Source organism: Pollicipes pollicipes, unplaced genomic scaffold (assembly GCF_011947565.3).
Source record: "Pollicipes pollicipes isolate AB1234 unplaced genomic scaffold, Ppol_2.1 Scaffold_4295;HRSCAF=5057_pilon_pilon_pilon, whole genome shotgun sequence".
Lineage (NCBI taxonomy): Eukaryota > Metazoa > Arthropoda > Thecostraca > Pollicipedomorpha > Pollicipedidae > Pollicipes > Pollicipes pollicipes.
This window is the reverse complement of record NW_023596461.1, coordinates 27742357-27761511: the sequence shown is the minus strand read 5'-3', so window position 1 is coordinate 27761511 and position 19155 is coordinate 27742357. Positions and strand designations below refer to the sequence as shown.

The following is a 19155-nucleotide window of genomic DNA, read 5'->3' as shown; positions in this document are numbered from 1 at the left end:
ACGATCCAGAAATCATGTGAAGGAAACATCTCGGGGCTTCAGTGTTGGAACACTGGGTTGTTCGCGATGATTCATGCATGGACAGAATTTCAAAGGTAAATTCTACAGCGTTTAGCTGTTTCACCAGGCAGCATCATGCATCGCTCCAGTGTCTCCCAAGCGCTTGTAACGCGTCTCCGGGGATCTCGCAAAGGACGTAGGTGGGTACCGCTGTCTTCGGCGGGGGTGGGGGCGGGGAGGGGGAGGGGCGACGGAGTTTCGTCGGAGCTCGTCCGACGAGCGCGACACTCTCTCGGCGGCTGCCCTGGAGCCATGGCTGCCGCCAGCGCGCTCCTGTTGCCGCTGCTCCTGCTGCAGCTGGCCACCACCCCGCCCACGGTGAGCTGGACCTCCTGAACCGAGGAACACAGCTTCTAGATAGGCGGTCAGGAGTGGGCCCCTGAAGGTGTCCGAAGAGAGCTCTCTGCCTCGCTGCCAGAATAAAACGGGGCTTCTTGACCCACCGTCAGAAGCAGAATTTCCTGATCCGATGGCGGGGACAGAACAGCTTGGCACGTTGCCAAGGTCTTCTGACTCACTGTCCGCAGAGGAGGGCGATGTCGTTGCCTTTTGACGTCAGAATCCTATTTATTCAACTGTTCTGGAAGGACGTGCGGTGACGCAGTATTTATATCATCAAGCAGTTTCATGAAGGCTTACTGCCTAAAACGCTCTAAAACTTGTAAGAAGGTGCAGAGATGCTTATAACTACATTGTGCATGTCCTCTATATGTTTGCATGAGATTATTTTAAGAATTAAACGTTGATCGATCCCAAATGCTCGTTTTGAAGCAAATATCTGACGGTGGTCCCTCTTCGGCTATAGTCCTGTCCATGCTAAACTCAAACTTTCACATCACGGAACTCATCAAGTTAATGGTAGGGTAGCACTGCCCCTGGGGATAAACACCGAACCTGGCTAAAGGACCGAAGAGTGCCATGGATAAAATATCCGCGCTCAGCAGTCCGGCTTTTTCCAAAACCACTGCTACAATGTGGCCACAGAAGCGTATCTACACGAAAGGAGGGGCTACATTCGAACAGGAGGGCCAAACAAATAGAAAGGGACAGTAGTTTTTTAGGAGCGCCATGACACGGTGGGGTGTTATCTATTGTGTTCTTCGAAAGTACACGGCATAAGTTGCCCGTGAACCATTTTAGCACATTCGCACTGAGCGTCAAAACTTAAGCATTCGCACTCTACCCTGTACCCATTGTGCTAAGCGCAGCCCTATGCCGACAGGGGAACGTTGGGCTTTTGAACATATCTTTGAAAATGTGATGCTCTCAACCTTTTGTAATCGCAATTTCTGCCACAAGATATATCGCAGTTTAGCAGCTTTGACTTTGCGATTTGCAGTACAGTCGGAACACAGGCGCAACTGAGCTATTAAAACCGACAACTCTGACGACATACTAAAATATGGCATGGCACCTGTTCATAGATTTATATATTTTTCATGCATTATGTGATCCATGAGGACCACGCTATAGTTTCATCCAGTCATCCAGTCAGTCAGAGAGTGCATGGTGGTAGGCAAGACAGCATGTTCCTGGGAGCACCCCGCTGAGGCTTAGGTCGCGCAGGGACCCATCTCCGAGCATATGCTCGGCGCTAAGACGGGCCCCCACCAGGGAACTTAAGCCCACCCATGGCTGGCGTCTACGGCTTGCTCCGGATAAACGGGGCATCGCGAGGATGCAAGATGAGGCATAAATGAGGAAGAAGAGCGATTGGTATGTCAGAAGTAAAGACATTCTTCTCCATTATGTGCCACGAGCTCAAACTCAGCTTCGTGTATTGTAGAGCTATTTGTCGGCAGTTTCTTCCACTTCCTGTGTTGTGAAAGAAAGCAACTACATCTGTATTTAATTGAAGGAGACCGATCATCACTGATATCGAGCAAGACGTGACCCATTGATAGAATGTTTAACCCACGGTCGCAATGGCGTGGGCTCGGAAAAGAATATTGCTTGATTAGTCTCTTCGGGTTCCATCAGCATGAGACACTACGACGCTAAATTCTATGACGTGGTGAATTTAAAAAATGTCACTCAACCCGAACAACCAGCCATCGTTATTGGCCATGTATGCGGGACCAAACTATGGTCCCAATGCTTTTTCGGAGAATCTGTCTGAACAATATTGGTGCATGACTTGCGATAACCGATTCGTTGAGGCTGGGGTAGATCTAGGGTACGATGCGATATGAAAACAAGTAAATGTTGCCCATATATGTGTTTCCAAAGAGATGGAGTCGACACCACAGCCACCAGCAGATGCATTTGAAACCATCGCATCCCAGGGAGAAGAAACAACTCTAGACTTCTCGGTTTCAGTGCAGGCATTGAACACCACGTGTCTTAGATATCAGAACTAAATGATCACACCAAAGTACACATCTAAATCGGTACCTGTCAGAGCTGGCTCATGAGACTCGCCCTAGCAATATGTTTGCTTGGGCGGGAGGGGGGGGGGGGGGCAGTATTTTCAGCGCTGACGCCGCGTTGCCGTTGGTCAGGAGCTCAGCAGGAGCTACGGCTCGTGTAAACGCCAGGTTGTCGCTAACGTTACTCGTATTAATTTGCACGTAGAGCATCTAGCTGGCAGTCAGACGATGACTTCGGCTGTAACTACGTGTACTTACCTCCTTCCGTACTATTTCTGCATTGCTCTAAAAGACATCGTCACCCTGATTTCTGAACGTTTTTCACTTTCCTCCTTTTAGCAGAGAGTACGCGACTTGCGTCTTTTGTTTCGCTGTCAGCGCAAGAGTTTGTGCGACGTTGAGGTGGTGGAAGCGACCGCTCCTGGTCAACCATTCACGGATAACACTTATCCATCAAGATTGCATTCCTCCGGAGTTTCAGTCCTTCCGTGAAGTTCCACTCCCGGTCAGCCATTCACGGATGACACTTATCCATCAAGATGGCATTCCTCTGGGAGTCACAGTTCTCCCGTGAAGTTCCACTCCCATTGGAGTCGTTCTAAAAGAGGTGCATAGAAGCTTGCGGCCAATGCACTCGCAAGGCCTGGTGATAAGAACAGCTCGCATTACTCACATTCACTGCCATTTTCATCCATCACCCCTTCATCGGAAATCTTCTACCTTCATCATGATTCGACCCGACGGCCTTCATGGATGGGAGCTGCTCCCAAGCACCCAGATGCATCGTGCATTGGGTCACGGTGCGAGGTAAGCATTGCTAATGGTGATAATATCCAGGATGATCATAGCATTCTCCACTTTTCATCTTCTCCCTTCAGAACACAATTATGAAATGACCTCCTAAGATGATGCCTGCGCATGGGCAAAGTTCCGTACTTTTGAGCATGATGAGCCTTTAACTCGATGTAGCCAACTCAAACCATCTTGTTCTCGCCACCCACCTTGCTGACCTTTTGCAGTTCTTGGCTGCAGTGTAGAATAGAATGGCATCGGATTACTGCTAACTCCCATCTCACTCGGTTTAGATTTGTGAAAAGCTCTGCCATTCGTTCTGAGATCCTGAAGTCCGTGGGTGAAAGCTCTGCCATTCGTCCCGAGATCGTGAGCTCGGTGAGTGAAAAGATCTGCCATTCGTCCTGAGATCCTGAGCTCCGTGAGTGAAAAACTCTGCCATTCGACCTGAGATCCTGAAGTCCGCGAGCACGCCGCCCCCTGTAGTGAACACACCATGGAGATGAAGACGCTGTTGCGATAGCGCTGCGCTTGATAAGCTAACTCCATTCAGCATGTTGTAAGCAGTTCGTAATCCCGGCAGCCTTTTCCAATCGGTGATCTTTCGCACCTCATCCCATAGCACTGACATAGTTATGGCTGGTTCAGCTTCGAATTCAATTGATCGATGATAGTATCAATCAAATCTCTACGGTCCTTATAAACTCATCGTTATTTGAACTATATTTGACAAAAACATTAACTTTTTTCTTTTGCAGCAAGATCAAAATGCGCTTCACTTGACAAATATTTATGCGGCCATCACAATACTTATAATGTTATATTTTGCATGCATCCCAGTTCAATCCCAACTTACTTTAAAGTGAGATATGGTAGTGTCATTCCCTACCCAGGGAAAACAGAGTTTTTAGATGGTTACAGCGTCAAAGCTACGCAATATTCTATAAGGGCCTTATGATTGTTAAAAACAAAGAATTTGTACAGATTTTTCACAACTGGGTTAGCCTCTGAAAAAGATGACTGAAACGCTGGAAGTCCAGCGCTGCCAGCATTTATTTCCATAAAATGGCTTCAGCCGCACAAAACAAAGTTAAGAAATGTGCCATCACCCCGTCATGCACTTTTTAGAGAATCACTTGTGTAACGCTGCCCATTTCTAAAATGTCAATACAAACAGCCCATTCATATCATCTAAATTTAAGATAGGAGCTTTTTACATATCACATTACCAAGATGTGCTGCTGCAGGATTACACCGCGCATAGCATAAACGATTCATCCCTTAAGTGATGAATAACTCAAAAGGCTGGTATTACCTTATTATACAATAGCCTTGTGCGAAAACCAATTTTATTCGGCAACTTTTTAAAACTCCTTACCTGTTGCCACCAATAATTGTTTACACATTGAGTTTCGTGGGCTGTGGCGTACCTCTAAGAGGCGCGTGTATACGAGCGCTTTAATAAATGCTTTGGGCTGCATCGCATTCCAAGAAGAAATCCTGGACCATGAAATGAGCTTGGATGTTGCGATAAACGGTAGAAGGCAATACGAAAAACTGATTTTACTTTGCGCTTCAACCTCTCACCAAATCAGATTTTTCTTGCATTCCAACCTGATGGAAAACTAGCCAAGTTGATAAGACTGGATCAATATTTTCATAAGAATTAGGAGTAGGTACAGCCACGGGAATTTTAAAAAGCGCCGTCCACGGAATTCAGACTAAAAAGGATCTCACTCTTGGATGTGTACATGTTGCGTGGAAGGACTTCTCAACGGTTACACAAGCCGTACCTATAGTCCGATCCATGTATCCGCGTATAGCTAGACTTAAGCGCAGCCAGGATTTACTTACAGGAAGGGAAGGAGGGCTAAATGCGAACTCATCACGCTGCCTTCAGCAGCTCTCGCAAATCTGACAGGCGTGCGCTGTTCATATGAACCGATCTTAGTTGGTTGCAGTTCAGGACCAAAACATAGTATCGGCGTCAATCACAGCAAAGAAAACGTAGGCTTCTACTCCCAAGGTTTGGTGACTCTCTCCGAGAGCGAGCTCAAAATCCATGCATGATTCGAGGCCGACTGGTACGACAGGAGCGACTGTGCGTGTCTAGATCAATGAATGGGATCTATGAAACCGATGAGCCAGTAGGATCTGTCCGTCACACATTAGATGCAGCCGGGTGGGCTTTGTCGCTTGAAATAGTTTCGGAACGTCCAATCACCTGCGACGTCTATTTATATCTCACAGCGGCGACGGAAGCCGCGATTAAATGAAAGATTTCAGCCCCATGCGAGCGATTAAGGAAAGCCTGGGGCTCATAACTGGGCAATTACTTTGAATGATCTGAACTGAATTAAATCCACGTCATTCAAACATCCTTTTAGTCCGTGAATATATATTTTATAACGACGCGTCATTTTACCAACATGATACAATCTTCTCAACAGCATGATTTTGTCAAAGAATGAGTTGACAGATACTTCGTTAGGTCATTTGATTCGTATCAACCTACTCTAAAATCATCTAGTTTTCGTAATGGGGTATCGTTAACGTGGTATCAAAGCCAAAGCCTGTCGCGCAAGGACGTCGGTTGTGTTCATCCGACGGATATCCGATCCAGGAGAGAAATTCGAATGTGGTGGCCGAATTCACTGTGTACATCACCATTGAAACGCTAAAATGTTCAAGTTTTACGCATATATACTGCACTTTACGCGTGCGGCTTGTTAACTGCTTTGTACAGCAATTAAGCGGACAAACCAGTAAATGAATGATCAGCTTTGCTTTCTACGGTCCGACCGCCCGTTTCGCAACATTTCTTATTTTCTCCACACAAGCTGTCTACTCCCGATTCGCATTATACCCGATAGGTGTGTGTGAAGTATGTATCATCAGGCTACACCCACCGGTTCTTAACTTGGTGAGAAATTGCTAACGGAAGTTTATGTCACACAATTGCACTCTAAAGGCATTGACCGAGTTCAGTTGCTGTAGCATGGCTAGAGGTTCTCCTGCAGCGTTCGCTTGTGTTTAGTCTACGCATTACCGCTGAGGGGCCATTACAGCGCTAAGGTCATGCTGCCGTCTAGCTCGTGCTGCTGTGGGAGTGATGCACCGCCCCCAAACAGTGGACGACAGGTGCGTTGACGCCCGAGGGCTGCAAGGCCCGGGCCATTACTGCGGGCGCGAGCCACCATTCACCGGTTTAACCGGCCCGGTCCGAGGGCCGGGGCGTTTTGTTCGTCGAGGAAGGCGGGCAATAGCGGTCGATGATGAGATATTGATCAGCCGCTGCCGGGGTCAGCTCAGGGCCATGGCCACGTGCTTTAAGAGTGCCGGCCATGTAACCCCACATCGTACTTGATTATGAGTCATATGCACCTTTGGTCGCGATTTTTTACGAAATTGCGAGTGGCTTACTTAGCAGATTACTTTGCTATTACCGAACTGCTGCTGCAAGCTCCAGACTAAAGATTTGACTGAAAACGCAAAGGTGTGCAAACTCTGCGGCATAATCCACTCTTCCAGCACGCCTGGACAGTAAATGTGCTTCCAAAGATTGGCCCTTTCGACATATCCGATGGAGGCCTGGGCAGAATAATGGGTATAATAGCTTATATGCACGAATCTCCTATTCACGGCGCAATCATTCAGTGAGCATAGATTTCATACAAACCCGTGGGAATGTACGGTAAATGATGGACTGTCTGAAGCCAAGTCGATTAGCCCTTCGACATTAGCCGGGAAATATGAAGTACATAACGCTCTGTTTGAACCCACAGTCGAAACGTCAGTTGATACTAAAGCTTTGCGAATATGGCTAGAAAACTTGTGGTGTTGGACCGTGTCACCCCGACGTAAAGGATACATAATACGACGCGAAGTCTTCCAGTCAACGCAAATCGTGCCCTTTGAATGAATGATTGAGCGGATGGGTTTCCACATAACTCGTGGATGACATGGAAAAGGGCAATGCATTCTGTAACTAGAATTGGAGTAGCGCGCTTTTCATTGCTTAGGCCATGTTAAAACGTAAAATGTTTCTTCGATGTTTCGGGTCAGGTCAATGTGTGTGCTGTATCAACAGACGGCAACCATGCGCTGAAGGCGTGAGGTTATAACCCACAGTCACATTCATGTCTGCAACCAAACCGTGAAAATTGGAAAGTACAAAATGTTGTCAAAATGAATCCTCTTTTTTAAAACGCGCCCGGGTGGCCGGCTGGATACCCTTCGCTCGGGTGGGGGCTCAGTTCGACCCCCCCCCCCTCCCCCGAGATCTCGAGAACTAAGAGAGCTAGAACTAAGAGATACATCAAACTCACAGGGTGTGTTGACCTGTACGTGAAATATTTTAGGTCAAAGTTTGAGATTCATAGATCATGACTGTAGTGTCTATGTATCGTCGAAATGAAAATCATTCACATTCCCCTGTATGTCATACCCTCCCGGGCTACCATATGAAATGAATCCCTGTTTGACCTTGAATAAGCAGTCTCCCCACCGACCGATGCCGCGCGTTTTGGGGTCCGCGCCGAACCAGACCATGTGCGAGGTGATCCTGCTCCATAAACACCACGTTTAGCGACGAGGTATTTTTCGCGCTCACCGGAGAGTTCACCACACCCCACCACCCTGTACCTAATCCATACGGCAAGTTATCTGCGTATCGAGGTGAGCCAAGATGGCGATCGCCATATCGCCGTCCGCGTTACCGCCGCTCGACCCCAACGAACAACCCGTGGGTCCGCGATGGACCAAATAGTTATCCCGATTTGATAACTACCTGATCGCAGCAAACGTCACTGATCCTAACCGTAAGAAGGCTCTTACCAGCATTGTGCAGGAGAGGCCGTGCACGACATATTCGACGCGCTGCCGACGACGGCCGACGAAAACGGGACGGATTCATATGGGAGCACGAAAGACGTTTTGATGTCATGCTTCAGCTCGAAGAGAAACCTCCATTTGGAAGTGTACACGTTCCAATCTGCGCACCAGGAGAATGGAGAGACTCTGGATCAGTTCGCAACCCGTCTGCGAATGCTCGTGAAGTACTGTGAGTTTACCGATGTAGATCGCGAAATTAAGGTCCGCATTATTCAAGCCTGCAAATCGACCAGGCTCAGACGTCGCGCAATGCGCGAAACAATGACCCTCACCGAGCTGCTGACCATCGGAAGAACGTTGGAAACTTCGGAGGCACAGGCCGCAGATATCGAGCGCGGTGCCGATATAGCGATCAACCGTGTCCAAACCTACCGTCCGTCGCACCATCAAGCGCCTACCAATCGACACAAATCCACGTCGACGCCGCAACCGTCGACCACATGTGGGCTGTGCGGAGGAACCTACCCGCGTGACGGTGATCCCACCAAGTGTCCGGCACACGGAAAGACATGCTACCAGACTGGCAAAGTGAACCACTTCAGCCACATGTGCCGTTCAGGAGCCGCCAGATCACACATGCCACAGACCAACCGAACCCCGAAGTACAGTCACAATCCCATGAAGAAGAAGTCCTTCAGTGCGTCAGGTCACTGAACAGACGGAGTCATCTAGTGATGATGAGTGCATTTACGCTCTGGTTACGCGTCAAACACAGCCTCGCACAACCGTTCAAGTCGCAGGCACATCAGTCGGTGTCATTATCGACAGAGGGGCCACAAAAACCTGATCGACAGCATCACGTTCCGACAACTGCGCCCACCACCGCAGCTCGCTCCCACCAAGACAAGGTTATTCGCCCACGGAGCCACCGACCCTCTGCCGATAACAGGGGTATTTACGGCCCCAGCAACGCACGGAAACTGCACCGTCACGGCCAGCTTCTTCGTCATGGAAGGAGCACACGGATCTCTCCTCAGCTTCCAAACAGCGAAGGACCTCAACCTGCTGGAAGTCATTCAAGAGCTGACAAGCAACCCTCCAGGACAGAACACTGATGGAAGATCTGCTGGAAGTCCATCCATCACCGAAGGAATCGGCAAACTCAAAGACCATCAAGTGGAACTCCATGTTGACCCAGCGGTAAAACCCATCGCTCAACCGCACAGGCGGCCTACCGTTTCACACGCGGAAGGCTCTGGAGAAGGAACTCCACTCGCTCCAGGAACAGGACATCATCGAACCTGTCACCGGACCGACGCCGTGGGTGTCCCCAGTCGTGCGCGTCCCCAAACCCAAGGACCCGACAGCTATCCGCGTGTATGTGGATATGCGCCGTGTGAATACCGCTATCCACAGAGAGGGACACCTCACTCCAACAGTAGACGACATCATCCACGACCTAAACGAAGCGAAGATATTCAGCAAGATCGGCCTGCGTTCAGGATATCTGGTACTATCTGGTGCGTATCAGGATAGCTGGTACTCCACCCGAGCAGCAGACCGATCACGAGCTTCTCAACTCACAAGGGTCTGTTCCGCTACAAGCGTCCCAGCTTTGGTGTGCTCAGCCAGCGAAGTCTTTCAGAACGTCATCCAGCACACGCTCAGTGGCATTGAAGGAGTTCGCAACTTCTCTGACGTAACATCGTCTTCGGCTCAAACCAAGCCGAACACGACAGAGTCCTGACCAAGGTTATCCAAAGGCTGCATGAAAGAGGGCTGGCCATCAACCGTGAGAAGTGCACCTTCTACCAGAACAAGCTAACCTTCTTCGGCTACACCTTCTCATCGGAGGGAATGTCAGCAGATCCCAGGAAGGTATCGGCGATCGTGAACACCAAGGCACCAGAGAACCCATCGGAAGTACGAAGCTTCCTCGGCATGACGAACTACCTGTCACGGTTCATACCAAACTACGCCGACCTCACGAACCCGCTGCGAGACCTCACCAAGAAAGACACTCCTTGGGAGTGGACCAGCCATCACGAGATCTTCTTTCAGTGACTCAAAGAAGCTATGAGTACCTCTGGAACGATGTCCTGCTTCGATCAGAAGAAGGATACGTACCTCATCGTAGACGCCAGTCCGCACGGACTCGGTGCCATCCTGTGCCAGACCACACCTGAAAATCCTGAGGACATCAAGGTCATCGCATACGGAAGTCGTGCACTGACCAGCGTGGAAAGCCGGTATTCGCAAACCGAGCAAGAAGCCCTCGCCATCGTCTGGGGATGCGAACGCTTTCACCTATACATACACGGTCAGAAGGTGAAAGTTGTAACGGACCACAAGCCGGTGCAACTCATCTGGAGCAACCCCGCGTCGAAGCCTCCAGCAAGGATCGAGCGCTGGGGTGTGCGCCTGCAACCGTACGATCTCGGAATCGTCTACCGACCTGGAAAGGACAACCCAGCCGGCTACATGTCACGCCATCCACTAACCAGCGATTCAAGCGACGGAATCACCCTGTCCGATCAGACGGAAGCATTCATCAACTTCGTCATGAATTCTGCTGTACCAAAAGCCATGGCTCTCGAGGAAATCCAGACCTACACCGCAAGAGATGGAACTCTCCAGAAGGTCCTCGAGCTGGTGAAGTCGAACCAATGGCACACCGTCACTCACCGACCTCAAGAAACCGGTCAAGACGACGTCGACTACGACGCCCTGAAATGCGTCGCAGCTATCCATGGAGATCTGACTGTCTCGGAAGACAACACCGTAATCCTTCGTGGAAATCGGCTGGTCATCCCCGCTGCGCTGCAAAGCAAGGCCATCGCCCTGGCCCATCAAAGACACCAAGGCATCGTCAAGACGAAGAAACTCCTGAGAGAGAAAGTGCGGTTCCCACGCATCGATACACAAGTGGAAGCCACCATCAAAACCTGCACTGCATGCCAAGTCACCGAACCAGTTCGACAGAAGAAACCTCTTCAGATGTCGCCGCTCCCAACTGGACCATGGAAGGAGCTATCTGCTGATTTTTGTGGACCTTTTCCATCGGGCAAATATCTCCTTGTAATCGACGACTACTCCAGATTCCCGGTTGTCCGTACGACAAAATCAACCTCTGCTCGTACCATAATTCCCATCCTGGACGACATCTTCTCGATGTTCGGGATTCCAGATGTCATGAGAACAGACGACGGACCTCCGTTCAATGGACATGAGTTCGCCCAGTTCGCGAACTACATCGGCTTCAAGCACCGCAAGATCACCCCGTTGTGGCCAAGAGCTAACGGAGAAGCAGAACGTTTCATGAGAACGCTATCAAAAGCTGTGAAAGCTGCTGTCGTCGGGCAACGCCCGATCAAGCAGAAATGAACAAGTTTCTCCGAAACTACCGATAGACACCGCACACCACTACTCAGAAGGGCCCGGCCGAACTACTGCACGGTCGCACAGTGAAGATCATGCTGCCGTCTCCGATGACGACACATCCGGAGGATGAAAAACTCCGCGAGGCGGACACAGCCGCGAAGAAGAAGATGAAAGAACAAGCTGGCTGTGAAGCGAAGACAACGAATCTTCAAATCGGAGACCAAGTTCTGATCCCGGAATTCGAGAAGGGAAAGCTAACACCTCGGTTCTGCCCAGCGCCGTACGAAGTGACCGGAACCCAAGGCACCATGGTCACCGCATCACGTGGATGTCACCAGGTGACGAGAAACGCGTCGCTATTCAAAACGTGCCCGCACCTCCATGGACAGGACGCTGATCGCTCCGAAGAAGAGGGCGAAGAACGGCGATAGATAACATCCTCGAGTCTATGCGGCGCCACACCCCTACTCTCCGCGCCGCTACTGCGTCCTCCCACGCCACGACGTCGTCGCCGGCGCCAGTGTGTTCCCCGACCATGCGTCACCGTGCGCGGCGCCAGCCCGCGTGGATGAAGGACTATGTGTAAGCAATCATCTGAAGAAGGGGAGGGATGTAGTGTCTATGTATCGTCGAAATGATAGTCATTCACATTCCGCTGTATTATCACGTCCTCCCGGGCTACCATATGAAATGAATCCCTGTTTGACCTTGAATAAATAAACAGTTTCCCCACCGATCGTTTTAGGGTTCGCACCGAACCAGACCATACGCGAGCTGATCCAGCTACATAAACACCACAATGACCTTTGGGTGTTGTTTCGAATTCAAACAAGATCGAATTGCAGATTGGTCTTCAAAGTGCCCCCAGAGCCTAGAATACTGTTTCTAAGCAAAAAGTCATGCTCTTTTAAGGTCTGTGACCTTCTTTGATCTTTTGAAGGTCATGGTGACCAAAATCAGACAAGACTGTTTTGAGTCTTTCATTTGAATAGGCGACAGATATTACGCTAGGCAGTGTTGCTAAAAACAAAATATGGACCTCGGTCAGCTTAGGCCAGTGACCTGCTATGACATATGAGAAGTTCATGTAAGATGCATAATTCGGTTTATGGTATAAATAAATTGGAAATGAGCACCAGAAATTAACTCACACAGTAAGCCGTAGTGTAGAAAAACAGGTTGTTTTTTACCTTGGTGTGATCTCCATAACTGACCTTAGGTCAGTGTAATTTGTTCCTTTGATTGCTGCGTTGAGCAATAATTCTTTTCAGGGATTATGACCGGGTCTGACACTCCGTTCTTGCATCAGATTGAACGATTACCTAAAAATTGCCTTCGCTGAAACCATGGCCTAACTTTGGCCTGCTATAGGTCAGTAGCCTTGCAAGGTACATGCAAATTTGTTATGCCAAACGATTCGCTATTCAATTGTCTACAGCTTTGCAAAATATGGCGCGGCTTCGCCGCGCCATTCGGAAAAATCCCGCAAAACCTTTGAGGGTGAGGGGTCCATTTGATCCTTCACCCGAGTGCATGTTAAGAATGCGACGCACGTGCTGTTGTCCCTCCGTCTTTCACAGCTATACACACGTGGATTTGGTGAGAAATTTAGCCCGGTACAATGACCTCGTATCCAGAATAGAGTAAGGCTGAACAATCTATTCACGCAGCTGTATATCACGCCGTGAAAGCACCATGAATAGTTGTCAACTTCATCAAAACCTGCACATCACCGATGTAGGTGAAAAAACGTTGGCCTGAATTTAGCATCGCTCAGAGCATTCCATTAACGTGATTTTGAATGGTAATGCATAGGTGCATGCAAAGATTCTGTAATATGATTAAGAAGCACGGAAGTGTTCAGCAAAACGGCTTCTTGATCCGCAAAAATAGCAGCATGACAAACAAAGGTGGCGCTAATGGTACTCAGTATGGTTTGTTTGGGTCCACCCATTTGTGATATGCTAGCGATGCACATTAGCTTGCAACTTGGATGTCTTGCGTTCGTATGCCTAAAGTAAGCAAAACGAACAAACATCCTCCCCTCAAAATTTACCCTTTTTGCTATCGATGTAGCTACTTGTGATATTTCGCGTTCGAGTTTAGGTTTTAATACATGGAAATCTGCACATTCCAGGATAAACCGCGTTTGTGCCATGCAAAGCACGCTGTTAAACATGGGCGTAATGAATCAAAATATCCATAATGTCAATGGGCATTGTCTCCTGACCGTCCATTTTGAGCAATTTTGAATTTTGCTTGGCCTAGAAATGGAGAAATTGTTACGATATATCAAATGGTGCTTGCCCAATCAAAATCGGACCAACGGTTCTCAAATTCTCTGGAAGAATGGTCATAATCTGCCCTCCATTGCAGATCCGCGTAAATTTCAAGGTCACCGGGCACATGGTCAAATTCGAGAGCCTATTGGCCCTTCCAAAGAACCAGCATGTCAAGACAGCGCTCATTACAAATAAGAGTATGCAATCTGCTTGTTATCTTACGCTGTAAAAGCCAGGACGACGACCTTAGCATACGCATATGGACCATACACACGCTATGCATCACCACTGGCGCACTTGTTCGAAAAAAACACGCACACACGTTCCAACGAGCCGAATTGTTCCCATCGCGCCAGTTGCACGATAAGCCATATTTGGGAAGACATTGCGCGGCGTAGTGCCAGCTAGGCCTTACTGACAAGACTCCTAATCTAAAAGCAAGCGTTCAGCGGGTTTAAGTTCTTCGATGTGTAGTGCACTTTCCTTCTATATTCCTTCTTAAGTGCACATTTTTGTTCCGAAGTGAAACACACGTCGAAGGCATGTTTGGGAACCGGACGCGCACCCTGACAGTCCTGGATGGCATCGACATGGAAATAACGCAGTGATGCGGAGTTCGCACTGCCATCTATGTGCAGGTTCCATACTTTGCATGGCATATCACTCTCAGCATTGGTTTCAAGATCCTAATGTGCCACGGCTAGGTAATGAATGCTGACCAATGCGGCTATAAGCATCACGTACGGCGCATGCGCACGGTAGTATCGTGGCTTTAGTGGCGTTGACTCTCGGCTTACATAAATTCCCCGTTCCCCGTCCCGTTCCCCCGTTCCCCGTCCTTTCCAATAAGTCGCATTGTTTTGTGTTAAGCTGTGGCGGCTGCAGGGGTCATGGCACCAAAAGACCGCAGCCATGAATCGGACCGGTAGGGAGGTCAAGCACGCCCCATGTATTATACAACGGACCCGTATATCACACAACGGATCTGTTTACCCACCAGCAATCTCCTTTCAGCTAAGACTATGTATTGCATAACGCTGTGTCATAACAGTTCAAACATGAGGAATAATTCCCCTTTGGACTAGATTGTGCTTTGCACAAACGGGGTGTCTTGTATGTGATTAAAAAGTGAACTACTCATCAAGCATGCAAAAAGAGCATGCATATTTGTTTTACATTTTTGGCAACTCTTTTGTTGAAAATGAGCAGGGGCATCGTCAGGCAGCAGAACTACAGCATCCATGACATCTAATTTATTTGATATATATATATATAATATATATATATATCTCTATATATATCTTTCTCTCTCTCTCCTCTCTCTCCTCTCTCTCCTCCTCTCCCTCTCTCTCTCTCTCTCCTCCTCTCTCTCCTCTCTCTCCCTTATATCTTCCTCTCTCTCTCTCCTCCTCTCTCCCTCCTCCTCTCTCTCCTCTCTCCCTCCCCTCCTCTCTCTCCTCTCTCTCCTCCCTCTCTCTCTCCTCTCTTCCCTCCTCCCTCCCCTCCCTCCTCCCCTCTCCCTCTCTCCCTCTCTCTCTCTCGCCTTATTCCTCATCTCTACTATCCCTCCCACTCTCCTTCAGCACGATCCTCCTTTTGGGACCACGTCTTCGAAGCTTCCTAACTCTCTCCCCTCCGATTCTCCGTAGTGGCTTAACACTCTCTCCTCCTCTCTTCTCTCTCTCTACATTCTCATCTCTCTCCTCCTCGCTCTCTCTCTCTCTCTCTCTCTCTCATTTATTTATTTATTATATTACAACTCTCCTTGACGATCCTCTTTTGGGGACACAGTCTGAAGTAAGCATGACGTAGTGGTTAACAATTTGATTCTTTACAGGCAACCTTGCCCGTTGGCATGGTAGTTCCGTTGCTTCCGTACATTCCATGATCAACGTTTCAAGTTACGTGATTTTTCAGTTCGCTGGGTGCGTCACAGTGCATTCTGGTACAGTGCGTTGCAATAATGCTAAAAATAGTTGCTAAGCTTACGAATGCGAGTGATTGACGCGGGCGTACATACCTAGCATGCGTGTGATAGTGGGCGCGCACAACTTGTGCATGCCTAGTATATATAGTATTCATGTAGCCACCCTGAATGCGGAAAAGCTTGGATGCTGAAACGGCCTATTGCTCGAGTAACGCTGCCACATTACGGAAAATCAATCCTGCCATAATACGACCCGGACAAATTGGAAATTAAGTGCAGGTTCCCATGAAGGAAGAACGTTCCGATAAGTCTATAAGGTACATGTAATGAGCTAACGTCAGCGCCTATAGCATATGCCGCAAAGCCAACTCAGTGGTATCCTTCATGCATACAATGCCACAAAATGTTGTGTATATGCATCAAAATCAGGCACTACGAGCTGTGCAGTGCTGTAACAGTAAGGCCGCACGCTGTGCTAGTTTTATTTGTGAACTGATCAGTAGGAGAGGGATTTCAGCTTGGGTGGACCGGTGCGGCCCAGTCTAACCGTCACTCTCTGAGATTATAATGCTGCAGCTGATGTCAACTCCGTTCACCTTGCAGTGGTAATTGTAGTTATTTACGAGCGATGCACAAATTGCTCTACACTGCGGTGGCACAGCCTGGATTTCGCCCACTACTATTGTCGTTAAGGCTCCGTGATGCACTCAGCTGCTAATGCTATATGGCATCGCCTGCCTCTCACCCTGGAAAGGAAGGGGGGGGGGGGGGGCACCGCTGGTAATCAATATCTGCACCTTTGGTTTCCCAGACACGCAGTTAAGACGGTACACTTCCGGCTCCATAGGATTTTGCCCAGGAGGGAGCCAAAGTGGGACATAAAGGGCGTTTTAAGCCAAGAGGACACACCTCGTTACTAAAAGGGCTCTGACTTCATTTCATTTGGGGGCCTTTCTCAGGCTCGTGATTTATTTTGATGTCCTAAAACTCGTTTTGTATGCTTAGCAAGCCCTAAGGATTTTTAGAATTGTCAAAAAGTGTTGGGATGCCTGCCACCTTCACGTGAGCGGAGAGGGGACATGGCCCAAAAGTGCTCCCGAGCTGCGCCAGTATTGTATTGCGCATCTTTGTGGCCTCAAATTCGTCGATTGGTTCTTGTGGCCACGACATCAAACATTTGCACATGACAGCTGCCGCAGTATTTTCATGGTTCGCGTTTACGCATGACTTACGAATTAATATCCAACTACAAATCGGAGACGAATTTCTGTAGAGTATAAGCTACGCAGCCAGACATTGCTTAAAACACAAACCAGCCCAGCCAGCGCAGTTACAGCAGATCACAGTTTTTGCCGTCTGTTTGCGAGAGCAGCCGTTATATACCAACATTCGAGCGTCTGTCTGTATGCATGTCTGTGTGCGTCTCCTTACCCAGGATGCGAGGCGCAGATAGCTGCATGGGTTACTGTGCATTTGGCCGTGCGGTGCATTCAGTCTTTGTCACGATCCACGACGTAAATTCACGCTCGTCCACTGCCGGTGTCGGTCACAGCGTGCGCGAGAGGGCGGCCTCTTTTGGCATTTAGCAGAGAGACGTACTTGGTATACGTGGGAGAAACAAGTTATGTAAAGGTCACGTCGTGGAAAACATCACAAAGCTCAAGCGAAGATGAATACAGCATCACGAAACGCAGGGGAAATGCCAGCTGAGGCCAGCGTGAAGTAGATGACTTCACGAGCTGGGTAAGCCCATTGGTACTTACCTGGATTAGGTCACAGGCTGGGCTGCGAATACATTTTGGAACAATGACGAATATCGGTGCGTGTATGGTTGGAGGTTTTTTAGAGACATTTCTCAAAATTGGGGTAGATACTTAAAATAATAATATATTATGTCATATCCTGCACTTTTGTTAGTCATAGTTATCCCGTCCATGCTTATACACTACTCTTCCTTTAAAGATAATCAACGTAAAATAACCCTTGGATGTAAAGTTTACGGAAACGCTCCTATGGTTCAGAATTAGTGCTGAAAGATGTCAAAGCGTGTCACAAGTAGGTCCTACAGCTGGTGGAAATGAGCACAACCCCATGGGTAACAGGTAAGTTGTGCAGAGCACATTTTACCCTTGGCGCCCTCTAATACACCACTTTAGTTATTATAGCCAAGGTTATTGTGAAACACTGCGTAATTGGAACGTGGATCAATGTTTTGTTTTTTGTTTTTTTGGCTGGAGGCGGTGTTATACGGGCGTCAAAGGCGCTAGATCTTTACGCAGTGAAGCAAACGGCAACCACACCTGAATTATACCTGCCCCATGTAATCCATGGGTGCTTTGGCATTTAGCAGGGGAGTATTTTGGTATGTGTTTGGAGAAACAAGCCGTGCAGAGGCCAAACAGAGCGTTACCTTACAAGTGCTGAATGCGTCGCACTTAATACTGTTAAGAAACCGGACCAGCGTTACGTCACTCCTGGCGGCACTGACGGCGCCAGCAGCATTGTCATCTTCACGCAGCAACTCAGGCAGGAACCACCTTTTCAAGCCGCGTTTTAAACGCGCCGACGCTTGCGTTCCCACGAGTGTCGGCATCCAGTGCTCCGCGTAGGTACTGCTTGAGCAGGTGCAATGCATTTGGCTACTCCCAGACGACTCTTCTGGATTTGATACGCTTCATCCGAAGTTGCGCTAGTGGCGCGCTCGGAAACCCCAGATCAATATTCCAATGGGAACTTAAGGTTTTGGGCGCCGCTGGTTAGGTGCGCCTTCCTCCGCATGAGCATACAGTCCCTATGCTCAATGGTTGTATCGAACGGTATATGCTAGAGACTTCTCGCTACTATCCGGAAAGTGAAATTCAAAATCTTGTCAGTACGAGGAAGTGGTTGATGCGTTAGTGAGGCCCCAGGCCGACAAGCAAATCGTAGTGTGAGGGAGCACTAAAGCTTGAATTAGTGTATGCCATAGTGAAAGTGGCATGGTACTGCTAATTTCATTCAGAGCATATTTTAATTCCCATGCAGGTGTTGAAAAATTTGGTCGACATGTCTCTCCACGTAGAAGTGTTGACACGATGGCCAGTTAAATGCCCTCCGTTCGGGTGGGGTTGGGGTGGGGATGGGTGGATGGTGGTGGAGGGGGGGGGGGGGCTTTTTGACCCACTGAGATATCAAAAGCTAAGAAAGTTAGTAACACCCAATTCACACGGTGGGTTGGCATGGACGTGAACTCATTTGTGTCAAAATTTGAAGTTCCTGGGCTATGACCTTCGGATCAAACAAGGTCAAACTAGGGTAAACTTCAGATTGTTATCTAAAATACCCCAGACCTCCTCATACAACCGACTCAACTTGGACATCTGTCCTAAGCAAAAGGCCGCCGGTGCCCCTTTAGGGCAGTTACCTTAAGAAGATGATGTGACCGAAATCCTACGATATTGCTTTGATTTTCGCGTTTGATTCAGCGTCAAGGATTGCGCTTAGCGGTATGCTCATACAAATGGAATGTTGA

General features: G+C 48.6%; 1 protein-coding gene across 1 annotated transcript in view; it reads left to right on the top strand.

Moving 5' to 3' along the window:
• Positions 1-352: 352 nt before the first annotated feature.
• Positions 353-19155, top strand: part of Nplp1 (Neuropeptide-like precursor 1) — a 34203-nt gene continuing 15400 nt past the window's right edge. Inside the window, exon 1 of the mRNA XM_037219218.1 lies at positions 353-378. The gene's annotated coding sequence lies outside the window, so the exon portion shown is untranslated. The remainder of the gene's footprint in view (positions 379-19155) is intronic.